Source organism: Helianthus annuus, chromosome 7 (assembly GCF_002127325.2).
Source record: "Helianthus annuus cultivar XRQ/B chromosome 7, HanXRQr2.0-SUNRISE, whole genome shotgun sequence".
Taxonomy (NCBI): domain Eukaryota; kingdom Viridiplantae; phylum Streptophyta; class Magnoliopsida; order Asterales; family Asteraceae; genus Helianthus; species Helianthus annuus.
Window position 1 is genome coordinate 55,689,424 of NC_035439.2, and position 24,952 is coordinate 55,714,375.

At 40.3% G+C, this 24,952-nt stretch overlaps 1 pseudogene; it reads left to right on the forward strand.

Moving 5' to 3' along the window:
* Nucleotides 1-24,952, forward strand: part of LOC110900691 — a 115,161-nt pseudogene that overhangs the window by 67,822 nt on the left and 22,387 nt on the right.

The window sequence follows — 24,952 nt, forward strand, 5'->3', positions numbered from 1 at the left end:
TAGAACTTGGAGCTGTTGTTTTCGCGCTTAAGATATGGCGACACTACCTGTACGGTACCAAGTGCACTATTTACACCGATCATAGGAGTCTCGAGCATATCTTCATGCAGAAGGAATTGAACATGCGACAACGACGATGGGTCGAGCTGCTGAATGATTACGAATGCGCTATTAAGTACCATCCAGGCAAAGCCAATGTTGTGGCTGACGCCCTCAGTCGGAAAGACACTACACCTAGGCGTGTACGAGCCTTGCAACTCACTATTCAGTCTAGTCTCCCTGGACAGATACGGGATGCTCAGATAGAAGCATTGAAACCAGAAAACGTTAGGGCTGAAGCCCTACGCGGCTCACGGCAACGATTAGAACAAAGGGAAGACGGCGCCTACTACGTAACAGGATGCATTTGGGTTCCACATTATGGCAATTTACGCGAGCTGGTAATGGATGAAGCTCACAAGTCTCGCTACTCGGTACATCCAGGTTCGGACAAAATGTACCACGATCTTAGAACTACGTACTGGTGGCCTAGCATGAAGGCCCACATAGCAACTTACGTCGGCAAGTGTTTGACCTGTGCGAGGGTCAAGACGGAATACCAGAAACCATCAGGCCTACTTCAGCAACCTAGGATACCACAATGGAAATGGGAGGAAATTTCCATGGATTTTGTTACTGGCCTGCCTAGATCCCAGCATGGGAATGATACTATTTGGGTGATCGTAGATCGACTCACAAAGTCTGCTCATTTCTTGGCTATCAATGAAACGGATAAGTTCTCTACCTTAGCAGATGTCTACTTGAAAGAAGTTGTTTCGAGGCATGGAGTGCCAACCTCCATTATTTCGGATCGTGATGCACGATTCACTTCAGAATTGTGGCAAGCAATGCACAAATCTTTTGGCTCTCGATTAGACACGAGCACAGCTTATCACCCTCAGACGGATGGGCAGTCGGAGCGCACTATTCAAACTCTTGAAGACATGCTTCGGGCATGTGTTATCTATTTCGGCAACAGCTGGGAAAAACACCTCCCATTAGTGGAGTTTTCGTACAACAACAGTTACCATACCAGCATACAAGCCGCTCCATTCGAGGCATTATACGGACGTAAGTGTCGGTCACCTCTCTGTTGGGCAGAGGTGGGGGATAGTCAAATCACAGGTCCGGAAATGGTAGTTGATGCTACTGAACGGATTGCACAGATACGACAACGCATGGCGGCGGCTCATGACCGTCAGAAAAGTTACGATGATAAGCGCAGGAAACCACTCGAGTTCCAAGTTGGGGATCGATTGCTACTCAAAGTCTCACCCTGGAAAGGTGTGGTTCGTTTTGGTAAACAGGGCAAGCTCAATCCGCGGTATGTTGGACCGTTCGAAATCATTGAAAGAATAGGCAAAGTGGCCTACAAACTGAACCTACCAGCAGAACTCGGTGCAGTTCACAACGTTTTCCACATGTCGAATCTGAAGAAGTGTCTGTCTGATGAGACCCTCATAGTTCCTTTGAAGGAACTCACTATCGATGAGCAGCTACATTTCGTCGAGGAACCTGTTGAAATCACGGACCGGGATGTTAAGGTCCTCAAGAACACTAGAATACCTCTCGTTCGAGTTCGTTGGAACTCCCGTCATGGCCCAGAGTACACCTGGGAACGAGAAGACCAGATGGAACTCAAGTATCCCCAGTTATTCCAGAACAATGCAACTACTACTGAGGCTGAAGCTACTACCAAATTTCGGGACGAAATTCCAAATCAACGGGGGGGTGATGTGACACCCCAGGAAAACCAGTAAACGATACAACTTAACTAGCTTCCTCAGTAACCGCATGCTAAATTTCGGAACGAAATTTCTTTCAAGTTGGGGATAATGTGACAACTCGAGTTTCCAAGGTTCCATTTTCGCACTATTGCACGTTAATTGTTTAGATTGTCCGATACACGATTTGTTTGTTTCACAACCGGACACGTTGTAATATGTTAAATCGTATTGTAGTTGGTATGTTATACATGATGGATGTTGAGTGTGTTTTATATATGGTGGTGTTAATTTATGTTTTATAAACAAAACAATAGAACCTTGGCCAATACCAACATCTCATGGCTGAAAACACCCTATGTGTTTTCGTCCACCATGTTGCCAACGAAAACAGAAGTGGGCTTGGCCCAGTAACATCATGATACTGTTTTAATTATAACCTTTACGTGAGAACTTTCGGCAAAAACCCTAACCACTTCTCTTCCCTCATCTTTGTGCGACGGCAACTGCAAGACTTCCACCTTTTCCCTCAAATCAATCTTGTGATCTATCATCACGGTTAGTTGCACTGTTGTTTGAACTATGCATGATTTCGTGTTTGTATGTATATGTTAGATTGAATAACGGATGTTATATGATTATGTTATGATTCTCGATGATTAATCTGATGATATAATGCTGATTGTAAAACTGAATGGATGGATGCACATGTATATAGATCGGCTGCAATACGTATGTTTTATTGTTGAATTGAATGTTGATAATGATTCTGTTTTACATGATGTTTAGGGTAACGGCTGTATGTAACTATAGATGATGATTGATGTGAATAAATGTGACATCATAAATTAACCCTTGAAATATATGCCATGAGAGGTGATAAGACTGCCATGTGATGTAATCTCGATCATGTGTTTGTGGGGTTCGAAAATGACAGCCATGTGATTAATATAAGGAATTGTCAGTAAGTATTGCATGATTATTAAATGTTGAAATCAAATTGAAGTGTGTGTAGTTGTCAAACCCACCAAGTTATTTGGTCCAATAATACCATTTGAACATTCAACAATTGTCGGCCATATTGATATTATAATTTATATGTAGTCTTGTTTAGCGTGATGATGATGATGAATCCGACAACTGATCATATGGCCGTTGACTATTTAGTGAATGAGTTTGATATTGGAGGTCCAATGAGAAACTTTGATTATGCATTCTTGGTCCAATGAGGTTGGGCGGTGGTTGATAGATGTCGGCCATTAGGGCATTTAGATTCTGTGACATTGTTTATTATTGCTGAAACAGTTATGGTATTCGACAAAAAAGTCATCGGCGAAACACGTTGTTATGACGAAACCGACATGGCAAAACATATTGTGTTTCGCCGAGACCAATCATGACGAAGCAAACCCGACAAATCTAGAGTGTTTCGCCGAGGGATGTAACGACGAAACGGAGGGCGTTTCGTCGAAAGGGATTCACGGCGAAACAGGGGTGTTTCACCGATTGGGTAATCTGCACAGTAACCTGGTTTAATTCTGTTAAAGTTAACTGGATTTATTAACTACTGTTAGCTGATATGCATGACTTGTATGGACTTGAATATGTGTCTTATGTTGTTGGTGATTGCTAGTCCAACACTACTGTGATTGTATATGCTTAGTGGATATAAACTGATTATGTATACGTGCGTACTCTAGGACTTGATTGATAAACTGTGAGCACATACTTCAGCATACCGAGCAAACCAAGGTGAGTTCACACTCTTACTAAGGCATGGGATTCCCGGGGTAGGGAATGGGATTGGTTGATGAATTGTACTTGCATGGTTATCGGAATTACTACTAGACTAGTGATACCAGGGGAAACCCCCACTACTCTTCGCACACATGCCTGTAATGGCCACGATACTGATACTGTTCTTCACACACATGCCTGGAATGGCCGCGATACTTATACTAATCTTCGCACACATGCCTGGAGGGCCGCGATACAAATAAAACTAGTCTACAATACATGGGAAACCCCCACTAATCTTCGCACACATGCCTGGAGGGCCGCGATGTAATTAATAACGATACATGGGTTACTAAACAAACAACGATTTATGAAACGAACATTATTACTAAACAACCCACTGTGAACTCGCTCAACTAGTTGTTGACTCTCTGTTACATGCCTTGTAGGTCGTTAGGTACACTAGGCGCTTGCACTGGGAGGCGCGGTCGTTGTGGACAAGGATCGTGAATGCTTTGTTAAACATTTATGACATTACATACTTATGATTATGTTGGGTTTACTTTTATGCTTCCGCTAAACATTGAAATTATACTTGTGTTTGGAACACCTTTCGTATTTGGTTGGTTGAATTACAATTACTTTTACTTAATACCTATATGTTCAACATGATTGGTGGCTTGATCCTGGTCAGTCACGCCTCCAAGCGGTGGTACTCCGCGTGTGGATTTTGGGGGTGTGACATCTTCAACTGATGCGGAATACATTGCCTTGTCTCTAACTGGATGTCAAGCACTGTGGTTAAAAGGAATTCTAAATGAGCTTCAAATAAATATGGAATGTCCTCCAACAATTCTCTGTGACAACAAATCAACTATAAGTTTGGCCAAGGATCCAGTCTATCACGGAAAAAGCAAACACATAAGAATTAAGTACCATTTTATTCGAGATTTAATCAGGAACGACAAGGTGGAAGTTAGGTTCTGCACAACTAAGGAACAAGCAGTGGATATACTCACAAAGGCACTGCAGTCAAAAGATTTCAATCGTGTTAAAGAAATTCTACATGTTGTCTCAATCTAGCTTACGGGAGGGATTATTAGAAGATAGGATATAAGCTAGATATAAGGCATAGTTTATATTTATATGTTAGATTGTTATTACTATTATTATTATGTTAGTTTAGTTTAGTGGCGGTTATGATATTATCCGGCCATGTATATATGTAATATTAGGATGAACATTATCATTTACCAATTCTAATAGAAGAACACATTCATCCCTATTCTGTCACACCCCCGAAATTCACCCGCGGAGTATCACCGCTTGGGAGCGTGACTGACCAGGATCAAGCCACCAATCATACAGAACAATACATATAATAAAAGTAGTTGTCATTTAAACCAAACCAAATCCATATGAAAGGTGTTTCAAATCATAAGAAAGTTATCTTTGTTTAGCGGAAGCGTATAAATAAATCCCATCGTAAACAAGTATCAAATATCAAAAGTGTTTAACATGATAATCACGATCCATGCCCACAACGACCTGCTCCTCCCTGTGCAAGCTCCATATACCTAACGACCTGCAAGGCATGTAACAGAGGATCAACAACTAGTTGAGCGAGTTCACAGAAAGTAAATGTGTAATAATAAGTTCGTTTGTAACAGGTGGCTCTACTGGGCCGTTAGTACGTTCTATTGGTGGGGACTTCCCATGTTGTATAACCACTAGACTATTCGTAACCATATGTGTTCTTCACAATCCGAGAACAGTAGTAAGTATAAGTTCACGTAGGTCTTACGTGGGTATCCTTCACATCCGAGGATAGTAATTAAGTATAAGTATCCTTCACAACCGAGGATAGTAATATGTATAGGTATCCTTCACAACCGAGGATAGTAATATGTATAAGTATCCTTCACAACCGAGGATAGTAGTAAGTATATGTGCACGTAGATTGCACGTATGTGCCCTGCACAACCGAGGACGATGGTATGGTAGTCTAGTAATAGTGTAAGTACAGTTCTATTCAATCTCAATCCTTCAATCCCAATTCCCGTGCCCTGGGAATCCCATGCCTTGGTAAGGGTGTGAACTCACCTTGGTTTGCTCGGTATGCTATCTACGTGCTCGTAAACAATCAATCAATCAGTCAAGGCCTATGGTAATGCATTTTCACACAGTCAGTTCATGTTTGTAAAGTTTCGCATGCAAAGTTCGTCACATAGTGTGTATAACCGTTAACATTAAGTACTACAACCAGTTAATCATCTTCATACGATTCACGAAAGAACATGCGGTTAAAATGCTTCATCAAGTTATCACACTGAACAAGATACACACACTAGAAATGTTACATGTCTACCTGAATTAACTTCTTTCCAGTCATAACGGAGTTAATATGTTTAACTGGTTTTACCATTCGACACAGTTTATTAACTAATAGAGTTAACAGGATTAATAACTTGCTCACGAGTCGAATCATGTGTATAATAAGCAGTAGTTGGGCTATCACATACAATAACAATCAGATGTCTCATGCTTAACATGAAGTCTATCACTCCCCAGAAGTACAAAGTCGGACATATCTACATCAAACAAATTCGGACTTAATGTCCTTAGTAAAACTCGGACATCAGCGTGTGGGGGGGGGTTTATAAAGTCGGACAGGAGTCATGGTGTCAAAGTCGGACCAAGAGGACATGGGTTGAAACTCGGACCCTATGTCAAGAAACTCGGTCCTGATTCACTTTAGTAGAACTCGGACATATCAACTTCCATAAACTCGGACAACATAATCAAGCAAAGGTCGGACCCCTTTGCTTAATTAAAGTCTGACCTATGCTTTCCTCAAACAAAACTCGGGTAACACAAAAATGTCAAGAAGCTCGGACTAGTGAACAAGTTTATACTCGGACCATGTGAAATGTTTAAAAGGTCGGACCACTTTCAATTGATTAAAAAGAAACTCGGACAATGCTCATGTATATCAAAGATCGGACAAGGAATCCTTTATAAACTTTGGACCTCATCATTTATTAAAAACTCGGGCACATTAAGTTTAAATAAAAGAATTCGTACTTCATGCTATAAATAAACTCGGACATGTGCTTTCATTTAAGAAACTCGGATTTGATATGCTCTCTTAAACCTCAGACAATTATTTTCCTTAAAACTCTGACTAACATCAGCATACATACGAATGTTCACCTCATAACGATTATATCAGTTACGTTTTATGTGTTTCTACGATCCAGAAAACCCTAGGTACATAGTTTCACAATGCAGAATCAATCAATCATTCGATACTTAACAACAACACTCATCACATTATCAATCTATCAAGCGTACCCTAATCATCATCATCATTTCAATAACTAAGATTCAAATTAAGCACAGAACCATCAAATCAAAGCTAGGGTTTACAAGCATTCTATCAATCAACAATTAATCAAGAATTGATACAATCAAATAATCAACGAACAATCATTAACAAATACCTTGTATTGATTCTAGAGAAATGTGAAATCAAAAGTGATGGATGTCTTGCCAATGATGATGGTGATGATTGCTAGAGAAAGTGAAGTACGTGCCTTGGTTTCTTGGGTGAGAATGATTAGTGAACAAGGAATTAGGGTTAAGTATAATTTAAGTTTCACTAATTACCCTCTACCTCCCTAAGTATCATATTTTACATATGTACACCACCTCATAGCCATTTCATAGTTTCACCACCAAGTTCATAGATTTAACAAGTCTTTCACAATTAACAAACAACCGTGCACAATCACACAATACAATTTATTATATCAAAACACATACAATTCTATAGAAATCAATTGTGCAAGTAAACTACTAATTAATAATTGTACGTGCAATAAATGCGAAATAGAAATCTTGATAATTCGAGTTGTCACATTATCCCCAACTTAAAAGAAATTTCGTCCCGAAATTTGGTACGCACTCACTGAGGAAGCTAGGTAAGTTGTACTGTTCACTGGTTTTCCTGGGGTGTCACATCATCCCCCCGTTGATTTGGAATTTCGTCCCGAAATTCAGTAGTAGTAGCTTCAGCCTCAGTAGTGGTTGCATTGGTTCCGAATAACTGGGGGTACTTTTCTTTCATTTGATCTTCGCGTTCCCAGGTGTACTCTGGGCCACGTCGGGAGTTCCAACGAACTCGAACAAGAGGGATTCTCTTGCTTTTGAGGACCTTAACATCCCGGTCCGTGATTTCAACTGGTTCCTCGACGAACTGCAACCGCTCGTCGATAGTGAGTTCCTTAAAAGGAACTATGAGGGTCTCATTTGATAGGCATTTCTTCAGATTCGACACGTGAAATACATTGTGAACTGCACCGAGTTCAGCTGGTAGGTTTAACTTGTAGGCCACTTTGCCGATTTTCTCAATGATCTCGAACGGTCCGACATACCGCGGATTTAATTTGCCCCGTTTGCCAAAACGAACCACACCCTTCCAGGGTGAGACTTTTAGTAAAACCCGGTCCCCGACCTGAAATTCCAATGGCCTCTTACGCTTATCCGCGTAGGCTTTCTGACGGTCGCGTGCTGCCGCCATGCGTTGTTGTATCTGTGCAATCTTTTCTGTGGCGTCCACTACAATCTCTGGACCCGTAATCTGACTATCCCCCACCTCTGCCCAACAGAGAGGTGACCGGCATTTACGTCCGTACAATGCCTCGAATGGAGCGGCTTGTATGCTGGTGTGGTAACTGTTATTATACGAAAACTCCACTAACGGGAGATGCTTTTCCCAGCCGTTGCCGAAATCGATAACACATGCCCGAAGCATGTCTTCAAGTGTTTGGATCGGTCGCTCAGACTGCCCATCCGTCTGAGGATGATACGCTGTGCTCATGTCTAACCTTGAGCCGAAAGATTTGTGCATCGCTTGCCATAGCTCTGACGTGAATCGTGCATCCCGATCCGAAATGATAGAGGTTGGCACTCCGTGCCTCGAAACAACTTCTTTCAAGTAGACGTCTGCTAAGGTAGAGAACTTATCTATTTCCCTAATAGCCAGGAAATGAGCAGACTTGGTGAGTCGATCAACGATCACCCAAATAGTGTCATTCCCGCGCTGGGATCTAGGTAGGCCAGTAACAAAATCCATGGAAATTTCTTCCCATTTCCATTGCGGTATCTTGGGTTGCTGCTGTAGGCCCGCTGGTTTCTGATACTCCACTTTGACTTTTGCACATGTCAAACACTTGCCAACGTAAGTGGCTATGTGGCCTTTCATGCCGGGCCACCAGTATGTTGTTCTGATGTCATGGTACATTTTATCCGAACTTGGATGTACCGAGTAACGAGACTTATGAGCTTCATCCATCACAAGTTCTCGTAAACCGCCGTATAGTGGGACCCAAATACGCCCCGTTACATAGTATGCGCCGTCTTCCTTTTGTTCCATTCGTTGCCTTGAGCCGCGTAAGGCTTCAGCTTTGACATTTTCTGGTTTCAATGCTTCCACCTGAGCATCTCGTATCTGTGCGGGAAGACTGGACTGAATGGTGAGCTGCAAGGCTCGTACACGTCTAGGTAAGGTATCTTTTCGGCTGAGGGCGTCAGCCACAACATTGGCTTTTCCTGGATGGTACTTGATGGCGCATTCGTAATCATTAAGTAGCTCGACCCATCGTCGTTGACGCATATTCAATTCCTTTTGCCTGAAGATATGCTCGAGACTCCTGTGATCGGTGTAAATAGTGCACTTGGTACCGTACAGGTAGTGTCGCCATATCTTAAGTGCGAAAACAACAGCTCCCAGCTCTAAATCGTGCGTCGTGTAATTCCGTTCATGAACTTTGAGTTGACGAGAGGCGTAGGCAATAACTTTATCCTGCTGCATCAGTACACAACCAAGCCCCTGTATCGATGCGTCACAATAAACCACGAAGTCATCCGTGCCCTCGGGCAGTGAGAGGATAGGTGCGCTGCATAGTCTATCTTTCAGGTACTGAAAAGCAGTTTCCTGCGTACTACCCCATCTGTAAACGACACCTTTCTGTGTCAGCATAGTAAGCGGCTGCGCGATCTTGGAGAAGTCTTTGATAAACCGCCTGTAGTATCCCGCCAAACCCAAGAATTGGCGTATTTCTGTTGGTGTACGCGGTGCTGGCCAATTCCTGATCGAATCTACCTTGGATGGATCGACATGAATTCCATCCCTGTTCACCACATGGCCTAAGAAGTGGACTTCACGAAGCCAGAAGTCGCATTTTGAAAACTTTGCGTACAGTTGCTCCTTTCGAAGAAGTTCCAAGATAAGTCGTAAGTGCTGCTCGTGTTCCTCCTGACTCTTGGAGTAGATCAGAATGTCGTCGATGAAGACAATGACGAACTTGTCAAGATAGGGTTTGCACACCCTATTCATAAGATCCATAAAGACTGCAGGCGCGTTCGTGAGCCCGAAAGGCATGACTAGAAACTCGTAATGGCCGTAGCGAGTTCTAAATGCTGTCTTGGAGACGTCCTCATCCCGGACTCTCAGCTGATGATACCCTGACCTTAAATCAATCTTGGAATAGTAACTCGACCCTTGCAACTGGTCGAATAAGTCGTCAATGCGTGGAAGAGGATAGCGGTTCTTCACTGTGACCTTGTTCAATTCGCGGTAATCGATGCACATCCTGAAAGTGCCATCCTTCTTTTTCACGAATAGTACTGGAGCTCCCCAAGGCGAAGAGCTTGGACGAATGAAGCCCTTATCCAAAAGCTCTTGTAGTTGCTTTGACAGTTCTTCCAGTTCAGTTGGAGCTAAACGATACGGTGCACGAGCTATAGGTGCTGCTCCTGGAGCTAGCTCGACTTGAAACTCGACCTGGCGATGAGGCGGTAGACCAGGTAAATCTTCAGGAAACACTTGAGGAAACTCGCGTACAACTGGAATATCCTCTACCCTTTTATCTTTCGACGCTGCATCAGTAACCAGTGCCAGAATGGCAGTATGCCCCTTTCGTAAACATTTCTGAGCCTTCAAGAAAGAGATGATGCCAACTACTGCACCACTCTTGTCGCCTTGAACCTCGAGAGGTTCCTTATCCGAACGAGGAATACGGATGATCTTCTCTTTACATAGAATCTCTGCCTGCTGCCTAGATAACCAATCCATGCCGATGACGATGTCGAAACTACCCAGAACTATAGGAATAAGATCGATAGAGAAAGTCTGACCCGCTAGAACGATGTTACAACCCTTGACTACATGCGTGGCTTCTACACTTTTACCGTTTGCTAGTTCTACGACATGTTTGGTGTTTAGGGGTGTTGGTGTACGTTTTAACAGTTTACTCATTTTCAAAGACATATAACTCGTATCCGCACCCGAGTCAAACAAAACAGTGACATAAATATCGTCGAGAAGAAACTTACCCATAACGACGTTTGGATCGTTTCTGGCATCACCCTGCCCCAACACAAACGCACGACCCCTTGCTTCATTGCCATTGTTGTTTCCACCATTGTTGTTGTTGCCATTACCCTGATTGTTGTTATGGTTGTTGTTGTTCTGGTTCCTGTTCAGCTGAGGGCAGTGCCTTTTGAAGTGACCCTCTGCACCGCAATGAAAACACCCTTTGTTGCCCTGCTGCTGATTCTGCTGTGCTTGGGGCTGCTGCTGATTCTGGTTCGCAGGTCGAGGGCTTCTACAATCTTTGGCCTCATGACCCATCTTGAGGCATCTTTGACAGCGACCCTTATTACACTGGCCACTGTGGTGCTTGTTGCAGGTGTTACACTTCGGGAGGTTTCCTCGATATCCTCCCTGTCTGTGGCTGCCTGAGGAGTGCTGTCTGGGACTCTGGTAACTGTCTGTCTTTCGTTGCTGAGCTTGTGACTGCACTGATGCTGATCCCTTGCTAGAATCCCCATCCCATTTTCTCTTGCCTTCACTGGGAGTAGCAAGTGTAGTAGAAGCAGTAACGGTAGCAGTAGCGCTGATACGCTTTGGCAGTCTGTTCTGATCCACTGCCTGATCTGTGATGCGGTGAGCGAGGCGCTGAATAGCCTGAAGGTTGTCAAGATTAGCCGATGTCACATGACTCTGAATCTCTGGTGCTTCCCTTGAGGTACAACTCGATGCGCTTGTATGGAGGGTCCACCATAGTTGGGCATAGCACGGCCAGCTCATTCGACCGTTTAGTATAAGCTTCGATCTCTGACCCAACCATTTTCAAGTGATACAGTTCATCTTCCAGCTTGTGGATGTCTTCACGAGTGCAGTATTCCCTTTTTATCAGCTCCTTGAAATCATTCCAAGGTGTGGCGTTAGCAGCTGCCAACCCTAAGATCTGCACTTGTGCGTTCCACCAAGTGAGCGCAATCCCTTCAAGTGTGCCAGTGGCGTACTTCACCCTGCGAGCCTCAGGGCATTCACACATCTCAAAAACCGACTCGATCTTTTCAAACCAGTGGAGGAGTCCAACTGCTCCCTCCGTGCCACTGAACGTGCTAGGACGACAATCCATGAAATTCTTGAAGGTACACACAGGTTGTTGCTGAGCGGGTTGACCTATTGTGTACGAATATGACAAAGTTAATCACAAGAGTTAAGGTAGGATCTAAAGATCCTAGTATGAGTCTAAACTGTAGGGTATACTACCTGCTTGAGCAGCTGCAAGTGCCGCAGCAACTTGAGCTTGAACGAGAGCCTCTAGCTGGGCTTGAGTCATGTTAATTCGTCCAGACATGATCTTCATAGCAAATGCAACGTGAGTTAGAGTGGTTCGCGAATAGAGCGATGACAGAAGAGTGTAAGCACTTAAGTATTCTCAAGCAATAACAAGTAGTGAGCAAAGTAATGTAAGCATACTACGAGCAAAGTTCTATGCAATTTTAGCATGTAGGCAATAAACATAAACCTTATTACCTAGGATGTCGAGTCTTGCACGTGGAGCGAAGCGTCGTTGTGGATCGTTGAGAGCACTGTTCTGGTTATAGTCCGGTTTCAATAAAACGTTTTCCCATATTAAAACCAAGTTCTCTATAACCAATGGCTCTGATACCAATCTGTCACACCCCCGAAATTCACCCGCGGAGTATCACCGCTTGGGAGCGTGACTGACCAGGATCAAGCCACCAATCATACAGAACAATACATATAATAAAAGTAGTTGTCATTTAAACCAAACCAAATCCATATGAAAGGTGTTTCAAATCATAAGAAAGTTATCTTTGTTTAGCGGAAGCGTATAAATAAATCCCATCGTAAACAAGTATCAAATATCAAAAGTGTTTAACATGATAATCACGATCCATGCCCACAACGGCCTGCTCCTCCCTGTGCAAGCTCCATATACCTAACGACCTGCAAGGCATGTAACAGAGGATCAACAACTAGTTGAGCGAGTTCACAGAAAGTAAATGTGTAATAGTAAGTTCGTTTGTAACAGGTGGCTCTACTGGGCCGTTAGTACGTTCTATTGGTGGGGACTTCCCATGTTGTATAACCACTAGACTATTCGTAACCATATGTGTTCTTCACAATCCGAGAACAGTAGTAAGTATAAGTTCACGTAGGTCTTACGTGGGTATCCTTCACATCCGAGGATAGTAATTAAGTATAAGTATCCTTCACAACCGAGGATAGTAATATGTATAGGTATCCTTCACAACCGAGGATAGTAATATGTATAAGTATCCTTCACAACCGAGGATAGTAGTAAGTATATGTGCACGTAGATTGCACGTATGTGTCCTGCACAACCGAGGACGATGGTATGGTAGTCTAGTAATAGTGTAAGTACAGTTCTATTCAATCTCAATCCTTCAATCCCAATTCCCGTGCCCTGGGAATCCCATGCCTTGGTAAGGGTGTGAACTCACCTTGGTTTGCTCGGTATGCTATCTACGTGCTCGTAAACAATCAATCAATCAGTCAAGGCCTATGGTAATGCATTTTCACACAGTCAGTTCATGTTTGTAAAGTTTCGCATGCAAAGTTCGTCACATAGTGTGTATAACCGTTAACATTAAGTACTACAACCAGTTAATCATCTTCATACGATTCACGGAAGAATATGCGGTTAAAATGCTTCATCAAGTTATCACACTGAACAAGATACACACACTAGAAATGTTACATGTCTACCTGAATTAACTTCTTTCCAGTCATAACGGAGTTAATATGTTTAACTGGTTTTACCATTCGACACAGTTTATTAACTAATAGAGTTAACAGGATTAATAACTTGCTCACGAGTCGAATCATGTGTATAATAAGCAGTAGTTGGGCTATCACATACAATAACAATCAGATGTCTCATGCTTAACATGAAGTCTATCACTCCCCAGAAGTACAAAGTCGGACATATCTACATCAAACAAATTCGGACTTAATGTCCTTAGTAAAACTCGGACATCAGCGTGTGGGGGGGGGGGTTATAAAGTCGGACAGGAGTCATGGTGTCAAAGTCGGACCAAGAGGACATGGGTTGAAACTCGGACCCTATGTCAAGAAACTCGGTCCTGATTCACTTTAGTAGAACTCGGACATATCAACTTCCATAAACTCGGACAACATAATCAAGCAAAGGTCGGACCCCTTTGCTTAATTAAAGTCTGACCTATGCTTTCCTCAAACAAAACTCGGGTAACACAAAAATGTCAAGAAGCTCGGACTAGTGAACAAGTTTATACTCGGACCATGTGAAATGTTTAAAAGGTCGGACCACTTTCAATTGATTAAAAAGAAACTCGGACAATGCTCATGTATATCAAAGATCGGACAAGGAATCCTTTATAAACTTCGGACCTCATCATTTATTAAAAACTCGGGCACATTAAGTTTAAATAAAAGAATTCGTACTTCATGCTATAAATAAACTCGGACATGTGCTTTCATTTAAGAAACTCGGATTTGATATGCTATCTTAAACCTCAGACAATTATTTTCCTTAAAACTCTGACTAACATCAGCATACATACGAATGTTCACCTCATAACGATTATATCAGTTACGTTTTATGTGTTTCTACGATCCAGAAAACCCTAGGTACATAGTTTCACAATGCAGAATCAATCAATCATTCGATACTTAACAACAACACTCATCACATGATCAATCTATCAAGCGTACCCTAATCATCATCATCATTTCAATAACTAAGATTCAAATTAAGCACAGAACCATCAAATCAAAGCTAGGGTTTACAAGCATTCTATCAATCAACAATTAATCAAGAATTGATACAATCAAATAATCAACGAACAATCATTAACAAATACCTTGTATTGATTCTAGAGAAATGTGAAATCAAAAGTGATGGATGTCTTGCCAATGATGATGGTGATGATTGCTAGAGAAAGTGAAGTACGTGCCTTGGTTTCTTGGGTGAGAATGATTAGTGAACAAGGAATTAGGGTTAAGTATAAATTAAGTTTCACTAATTACCCTTTACCTCCCTAAGTATCATATTTTACATATGTACACCACCTCATAGCCATTTCATAGTTTCACCACCAAGTTCATAGATTTAACAAGTCTTTCACAATTAACAAACAACCGTGCACAATCACACAATACAATTTATTATATCAAAACACATACAATTCTATAGAAATCAATTGTGCAAGTAAACTACTAATTAATAATTGTACGTGCAATAAATGCGAAATAGAAATCTTGATAATTCGAGTTGTCACATATTCTCTCAAAACCCTAATACTCGATCACAGATTATAGATTCAATAAGATAGTGAAATATTTGGGCCTTATGAGCTTCTCAATTTCACATTATTGGATCCTTATAAAGATTGTAAGTTTCCTATAATCCAAATCTTATTAATTCTTCAAACTTTTATTTTACAAATAGTTATTTGAAGCCACAATCATTGGTTTGGTGTTTGGATAAACCAATTTTGTTGTAGGGTTAATTAAACGGCTTTGACAGTCAGTTTCATAAATTGCAAAATATGTTAAATAAAAGGAAAAACAAAATAACTTATTACTCCCTTTTTGTTACCTAAATATTTTTTTTATGATACACCATTCTTTAGAATATGTTTGAACTCGAATTATATTGTCACGCTTAGATTTGTCATGCATGGAGGTAGGGGTGTAAACTAGCCGAGCGGCTCGGGAGCTACTCCGGATTGGTTCGCTAAAAGCTTGAATCATGCCTAGCTTAAACGAGCCTCTACTCGAGCTCAACTAGGCTCACGAGCCTAAATGGACCTGCTAGCTTAAACGAGCCTCCATTCGAGCTCAACTAGGCTCACGAGCCTAAATGGACCTGCTATTTGTATACACTTTATTCAATATATAAAATATATATTTGTATAATACAATTATTATATTTAAAAAAAATTATATCATATCATATCATATATAAAATTTAATTATAAGCATATAAAATATAAATATAATTGTTTACAAATTAATTAATAAATAATAATCTAGTTGACAGCGAGCATGAGATTGAAAAGCTACTCACAAGCCGAGCTCAAGCTTTGAAAATAGAGCTCGAACTAGCCGAACTCGATCGTATCGAGTCGGCTCGTTTACACCTCTAGATGGAGGATACTAATTTTGCTAAATACCGGGTGGTTGATATTACTAGGAGTTTGATATTTTCATATTATTAATTGCAGTCATTCCCACTTCCCCTTCTTCTTCTGGTGTAAGCAAGGGTGCAGTAGCAGGCATTGTGATAGGGGCTGTTGTTGGTGCAGTTTTACTCTGCATTTGTTTCACTATATATTTTAAGATTGCAAAGTAAAATATATCATGCAGTTTCAAACAGACGTCATGGTGAGTTAACTGTATAGTTGTGGTAAAATGGTCATGCATTAAACATCAACAACACCCTAATTGGAACAGCTATCTTTTGTGCTTTGAAAACTTAATATTCATGAATTTGAAGTTAAACATTAGTCAATGGCCTCAACAGCAATTCAGCAAGTATGTGATATCTGACATTGGTTCCGTGTGTATATATATATATTTGTGCAGTTTTTAGGGCATCCCTTAAAATTGAAGGTGTGAAAAGCCTCAGTTATGAAGAAATGAAACGTGCTACAAACAATTTTGATGGTGGTAGTGAAGTTGGGTAAGGTGGGTATGGAAAAGTATACACAGGCATCTTTACTGACGGGACAGTCGTTGCCATTAAACGGGCCCAGGAGGGATCACTACAAGGTGAAAAAGAATTTCTTACCGAAATAGAGTTATTATCAAGATTACTGTCAGAACCCAAGAATCAAACACCTTTATTATGAAGCATAGAATCAAATACAAAGCGAATCTGTCATCACAGACTAACAACCAAACAAATGAACAGAAAGATCTCCAGTCGGATGATCTGTACAAGTGAAGATAAAACCCTAGACTCACGAATATACATGTGAGGATAGGGAAACAAAGCAGAGAGCAATGAAATGATGAACAAGAGAATGAGATGCTCGAATGATTAAGCCAAGGGACCAAGTCCCCTTTTATCCTGGCAAACCCTATGCGACAACACAAGAGCCCAAGCTCAGCAGCCCATCTGGACACAACGGCTATAAGCCCAAGCCAGCAATCCATCTTGATAAAAGACCCAAAGCCAGCAGCCCAAACTCCATAGCCCAAACCTCACAATCAAAGATAAATAAAATGGTTAAAATAAATAAAAGGGAATACAAAGAAGGCACATTTATACTGGATAAATACTATATTTTTAACATTCCCCCCTCAGTTTAAATGTGCAAAAAAAATGGACAGACATGTCGACTTACACATTTCAGAATGAGTTTTTGGGAGTAAGCCTTTGGTAAATATGTCAGCTAGCTGATGCTCGGTCTTAACACCTTGAGTTTTGATCAACCCTGATGCAATTTTCTCCCTTAGAAAGAATAAATCAACTTCGAAATGCTTGGTTCTGTCGTGAAAGACAGGATTGGCAGCAATAGACAATGTTGCAGTGTTATCGCACTTCAACACAACCGGAATATTCACATCAACATGAAGTTCTCTTAAGATATTCAGCAGCCACAAAACTTCACATGTGGCACTGCACATGGACCTGTATTCGGCCTCGGCAGAGGACCGAGAAACTACACTTTGTTTTTTGCTTTTCCATGAAACCAAGGATCCACCAAGAAATATGCAAAAACCAGTGACAGACCTACGGCTTTCCACACATTTAGCCCAGTCCGAATCTGCAACCGCAGTTAACTGGAAGGTGTTGCTTTTTGTAAACAGGATCCCAGTGCCAGGTGCACCTTTTAGGTACCTTAACACTTTGAAAGCGATTTGAGTATGAGCCTCAGTAGGCTTATGCATAAACTGAGATAAATAATGAACAGAGTAAGCAATGTCAGGTCTAGTGTGTGATAGGTAAATAAGTTTACCTATTAGTTTTTGATATTGTGTGACATCAACAGGTTTTGAGTTATTTAGTGTCAGATTGGTCAAAACATGATTTTGATCAATGGGACAGCTATTGGGCTTACTACCACTCATCACATACACTATGAGGACAATAAAGACTGATTTTTCGGACTTAATAAACATGGAATGATCGCATTTAGATTGCACAAACCCAATTCTGACTAAAGTTTGAACAAGCCGCTCATTCCACATACATGGGGCTTGTTTTAACCCATATAAAGATTTGTTTAACTTACAAACTTTATTCTGTTGATCAATATTTAACCCATCAGGTAGGGTCATATAGACATCTTCCCTAAGATTACCATAAAGAAAAGCATTATTTACGTCAAGTTGGTATAGGGGCCAGTTGTTTTGAACAGATAGACTAATAACACATCGAACCGTAACCTTTTTGACATCAGGGGAGAATGTTTCCTCAAAGTCAATCCCTTCACGTTGGTTAAACCCCTTAGCAACAAGCCTAGCTTTAAATCTATCTATTTCACCTGTTGATTTGTATTTAACTATAAACACCCATTTACATCCAATAGGTTTTGTACCACTAGGGATATCCACAATATCCCAGGTATTGTTTTTATATAGAGCAGACAATTCATCATTCATAGCATCAATCCACCTTTTATCTTTAAGAGCTTCTATATAAGTGTGTGGTTTAATAATTTTATTTATATTGGCAGCAAGACATATATTTTCACTAGGAAGGTTGGAATAATTAATTACTTTATCATAACTATATTTAGCATTGCCAACAATAAAATCATCAAATCTTTTAGGAGCGGTCGAGGATCTAGAGGATCTTCTAGTAGGAATGGTACCCTTAGGAAGGTTTGACTCGTCATTAACACTACTAGACTCAGCCCTCACAGGACCAGTTTCATTTCCTAAGGACTCATTACTCTCAGATAAGTCATCAATCCCTGATGACTGCTGAGTATTACTATCCATAGGTGATTCAACCTCATCACTGTGTTGCTGTGTCAGGGTAGTTGAGTCAGTGGAGACCTTCTCTTCATCATTGGGATTTAGGTCACTTGAAAATTCATAGGTATCAAAAAAATTTTATTGGTTTAAGTTATTTGGACCTTCTAGAACAGAATGTGATTCATTTTTAAAAGGAAATGTGGTTTCATGGAAACTAACATCCCTGGAGAAGATGAATTTTTTCTGTTCTAGACTCCACACCTTATATCCCTTTTTAAAATTAGAGTATCCCATAAAAACACGTTTTTCAGCTCTTTCTTCAAGTTTATCAGGATTATTTAAAATAGTGAAATAGCAAAGACAACCAAAGGTTTTCAAGTGATCAAGAGAAGGTTTGAAACCAAACAATTTTTCATAAGGAGAACAGCCATGTAACACAGAAGAAGGAAGCCTATTAATTAAGTGAGATGCTGTAAGAACACATTCAGACCAGAACCTAAGAGGAACATTGGATTGAAATAGCAAAGCTCTAGCAATATTCAACAGATGTCTATGTTTCCTCTCCACAATACCATTTTGTTGTAGAGTATAGGTGCAAGAAGTTTGATGGATGATACTTTTTAGTTTAACAAAAGCAGTCATTTGAGAATTGGTGAACTCAGATCCATTATCACTCCTAAACACTTTGATGTTGACTTCAAATTGATTTTTAACCAGATTGTAAAAACTTTCTATATTTTTAAAAACTTCTGACTTAGATTTCAATAGATAAACCCAAACGAATCTGGTGAAATCATCTACAATAGTAAGAAAGTATTTGTATCCTTCCACACTAGTGACCTTGTAGGGACCCCAAACATCTAAGTGAATAAGGTCCCCAACCTTAGTTGATTGATGGTCACTAAGAGGGAAGGGGGACCTATGTTGTTTAGCCTTGTGACATATATCACAAGGGTTAGAAATTGACTCAGATTTAAGCTGAAGAATCTTTAACACTTGTTCAGCTGGATGACCCAGCCTGGAATGCCAAAGCTTTGCTTTTTCAGCCATACTTAGACAAGAAAAACTAGAACTTAGAGAGTTACCACAGAAATATAAACCCTCAGTTTGTCTACCAGTCACCAGGGTTTTCTTTAAGCATGAATCCTGAATATAGCAAGAGTTTTCATCAAACACAACCTTAAGCTTATTGGCTTTGGCTAGCTTATACACAAAGATAAGATTCACACAGTATTCAAGAACAACAAACACATCTTTTAGAATCACAGAGTCCGAAAGTTTAAAACATCCAATTTGAGTGACTTTAGCATCAGTACCATTTGGATGCTTAACAGTTAAATTATATTCAGAAACATCAACAAGATTGAACATATTCTTACTAGACATAACCATATGCTGGTTAGCACCAGAATCAATAATCCAGTTTTGATTCTGTGAAGAGAACAGTTTTTGAGTTGAAACAGAAAATATTTTTGTATTCAGAGAAAGAATTGAAGCATTTACCTCCTACATTGGACTTATTTGTGTCCTCTGTTTTATTCTCATTGAGCATACCTAGCAACTTAGAAAATTGATCAGCAGTTAAAGAGTTCAAAGAGCTAGTATTTTTATCATTAACAGTATTATTCATAGAAGAACCAGTACCACTACTAGCAGCATTGTTAGACCTAGCCCACTGTGAACTGCCTTGAGTAGGTTTTGGTCTATAGTTTGAAGGATAACCGTGAAGTTCAAAACATTTATCAACTGTATGTCCAATCTTGTTGCAATGAGAGCATTTTAGATTTGGGTTAGGACCATTATTGAATTTTTTTCTTGTTATCATTGAAATTGTTAGATTTAGTAGCAAATCCAACATTAGGAATTTTAGGAGAATTGTTTGAACCTCTATGAGATTCTTCTCTAGAGATGATAGAAAAAGCAGTTTTGATAGTTGGTAAAGGGTCCCTTGTTAACAGATTGGTTCTAACAGGTTGATAAATGTCATCTAATCCCATTAAGAATTGCATAAGTTTGATTAATTGACTGAACTCATTGAATTTAGTAGAAGCATTGCAGGTGCAAGAAGGCAGCTGAAGCATGGCATCAAACTATTTCCACATAGTGTTGATTTTATGATAATACTCAGACACACTAGAGCCATTTTGACTAACAGAGTTTATTTTTTGATATAAGCTAAACACAACAGACCCATCAACTTTATCATAGGTATCTTTTACATCATCCCACACTTCTGAGGCAAGTTTAGAATAGACTTGACCAACATATAATTCATCAGAAACAGAGTTCAGAATCTAGGTGAGCACAATAGAATTACATCGGTCCCACTGACTAGCAAGAACATCATTGTCTTTAGATCTACTACAAGTTCCATCAATGAAGCCTAATTTATTTTTAGCCATTAGAGCAAGTTTCATAGCATTAGACTAGACCACATAATTCTCAGCCCCTTTTAGTTTTATGCTAAGTATTGTGAGCCTACTAGAGAGACTAGCATGGAGATATAATGGGTCACGAGCATCTAACTTACTGACCAAAGTCACAGCAGATTCAGTTTTATCAGACATGATAGCAAGATAAGGAAACACAGAACAGAGCAGTCAAAAATCAAACTCAGAACAGAACAGTCAAGCAAACAGATAATCAAAAGAAACCAACCAGATTGACAGAGAACCAAACAGCCACCGGCTAAGCCTGGACAGAGGTCCGATCAGAGGTTCGTCACTCAAGGTGCCTCCGCAGACAATGACCAGGGAGCCACAACACAACAGACCAAACCAGACACAAATGCAACAGAGTGAACCCTCTCTGTGTCCTAATAATCAGACCAATCTTGCCTAAAACCCAGTATCAAGAATGCCTAGACTCAAGACACAGTGATGCAAAACGGAAAAATAAAGAGAGAAGGAAGGAACGATCTCACAGTGGGTGCCAGCAGAAGGGGACCAGGTCTGTAACCTTCACTTAGGGTTACAGGACACAGGTTACAAAACCGGAAACAATTCATGTTGGTTTGCCCTAACGGGACCAACGAGGATCTTCTCTTCCAACAAAAGCAAACACCCCAAATTAGGGTTTCCACAGCAGCGCCGTCACCGGAAACCAGAAACCAACCAAAAAACCCCAACCCCTAGAACTTATGGTTTCACACTTCCAGATCTACACCGTCTCCACTAAGCAGAAAATACTCTGGAAACAGGGACCAGAACACAGGATGCCGTCAAGGAAGAAACCCTAGATCGGACGAGAGAAGGCTAGTCGGAACTTAGTACTGCAGCGGATGAAGAACCAGAGCCCAATTCAACCTTGGGGCTCTGATACCATGTCAGAACCCAAGAATCAAACACCTTTATTATGAAGAATAGAATCAAATACAAAGCGAATATGTCATCACAGATTAACAACCAAACAAATAAAAAAAAAAGATCTCCAGCCGGATGATCTGTACAAGTGAAGATAAAACCCTAGACTCACGAATGTACGTGTGAGGAGAGGGAAACAAAGCAGAGAGCAATGAAATGATGAACAAGAGAATGAGATGCTCGAATGATTAACTCAAGGGACCAAGTCCCCTTTTATCCTGGCAAACCCTAAGCGACAACACAGGAGCCCAAGGTCAGCAGCCCATCTGGACACAACGGCTATAAGCCCAAGCTAGCAATCCATCTTGATAAAAGACCCAAAGCCAGCAGCCCAAACTCCATAGCCCAAACCTCACAATCAAAGATAAATAAAATGGTTAAAATAAATAAAAGGGAATACAAAGAAGGCACATTTATACTGGATAAATACTATATTTTTAACAATTACATCATAGAAATTTGGTTTCTTTGCTTGGATTTTGTGATGAAGAAGGCGAGCAGGTAACATCTATTTTCATTTTGCTTTAGTTAGAGGTCAAAAAACGGGTAGGGTGGACATCTTGGATAACGAGCCAAATGGGCTAGGTCAGGTTGGCTCAGAAGCATTTTTGTCCACTTTTTTATAAAGAGTTAATGCATAGTTGTCAATAGCGAGCATAGCGATCGCTATAGCGAACTACGTAGCGTATAGGTCTAGGCTCGCTATTAGGGTTGTAGCGATAATAGCAACATTTTTTTATTAATACAAATAGCAATAAATATAGCTATAAAATAGTTGGATTTTAAGTTTTTTGTTAAACATACATGTAAAATAGCATATATACCAGGGTATTTTGATATAATATACATATAAAATTTTAATTTTTTTCTAGTGTACCGCTATTTATAAAATAGCATCCCGATTTTTATCGCTATTTGCTATGTAGCATATAGGTACCTTATCGCTATTTGTCGATATTCGCCATTAACAACTATGAGTTAATGTGTGAGATATGGTTACTAAAACTGTAGGACTAGTTTTCGATTCCCGAAAGATTGCGAACCGACTCGTGCGACATGCAGAATCCGTACACGAACGTGACGGAGCACAAGATCGTACAATAAACGTGATTCTATTGATCGATATGGCGAATACAAGCACCGTGAATCACCTTTCTCTCTCTAGTTTCTCTCTCTAGACTTTAAACTCCAAATCTCTCAAATGGCCAAAAAAATCTAAATCTAAGGCATAAGCCTCCTATTTATAGGCAAAGGATATAAGGGTTTTCCCCTTATTTACAATAATGCCACCTTGCCCTTTTTCCTAAATATTATCTCCTACGAACTGGATTAACGGAGGCGATAGACATTACTGCACTAACAGACTCCCCCTTGGATATTGCCGCAGTCAATCTCGTAGCGTCTTGTCTTCCTCTCTCCCTGAGTCTTCTTGAAGGTTTGATATCATCAGCAACCACAGACTCCATCTTTCTCGAACAGACTCCCCGTGGTTCTGTCTTCGGCTTCAGTTGCTCCCCCTCTCGTTAGACTCTTTCTCTTCAGGCTCCCCCTCTCGTCAAGCTTCCGTGCTTTTGAGATCGACACCTGGCTTTCCAGATACAAGCTCCCCCTTGCGTCGAGCTCGTCTTCAGACTCCCCCTTAAACTCGGCTATCGGGATCTTAATCTGGAACTTTCGTCTGCAAATCTCAAACATTTATGAGTAAAAGCATTTTGAACATCCAGGATTGATGACCTGGCTCTTAAAAACCTTTTCAAAACGAAAACCTGGCTCTATTGTAAAAAAATATGAATATTTCCAGGATTATCTTGGTTCCACTCCCCCTATCAACAAACTTCATAGATTTGACGGTTTAAGCAACCAATATCGAAACCTAGCTCTTTACAACAGTTTTTCACAATTCAAGAATCCAAAATCCTCACGAATTATCATCCAAGTCCAACTTAATGACCTTGGAGATTTCACAAACTGTTTTTGATTTTGATTTGAAAACTTTCAAGTTTCAAATTAATGAACTTGTTTTATTTTCAGAAACACGATCAGCATACTTAGATTTTGAAACTCAGCAATCAGACATCGGTTCTCGAAAATAAAGCATAAATCAAAATCTTTTTGTAGTTTTCTAAAATATAAAGCAGTAAAGAAATATTTACAGACAATATTTTTGTTTGACTCCATATCAGAGGATCATATCAGTTTATGACAAATCACTAATACCGTTGAACTTTTAACACTTTAAGTTCTAAACGATTCACTTAGATTGTCAGTATACTGATCCACTTAAATTTTCACACAAAGTTCAACTGTTTCGAGATACGGAATTAGTATTTTAAGGACTTAAACTTATTCGCGTGTCCCACCTCAGAATATACTCCCATATCAAAATTCCCTAGATTCAGTCTTACAGGTGAGTATACCAATTTGATATCTGTATTCTGGGTTAATGCGAGACCTTGAGAGCTCAGTTATGAACTTTCGTTCAGTCAAAGAGATGAATGCTCGACTTTAGGTGTGTTCCCTTTAGGGAATCTTTTCTTCAACTGCAACTGATTCATATCTTTCGATATTTTTCAATTTTTATGCAGAGGGTAAGCTTTTAAAGCGCGTAAAGTATTATACTAGGTCTAGGCCATTGCTTCCGAAATATCAAAAGACCAGGTATAATACCCCAGATATCAAATAGTATAAAGACCTAGTATCTCAGAATCAGGCAATCTCTCAAACAAGATTTCGGGGGTTACCCATATATCCGAGAGATGTTCCCCACGAGA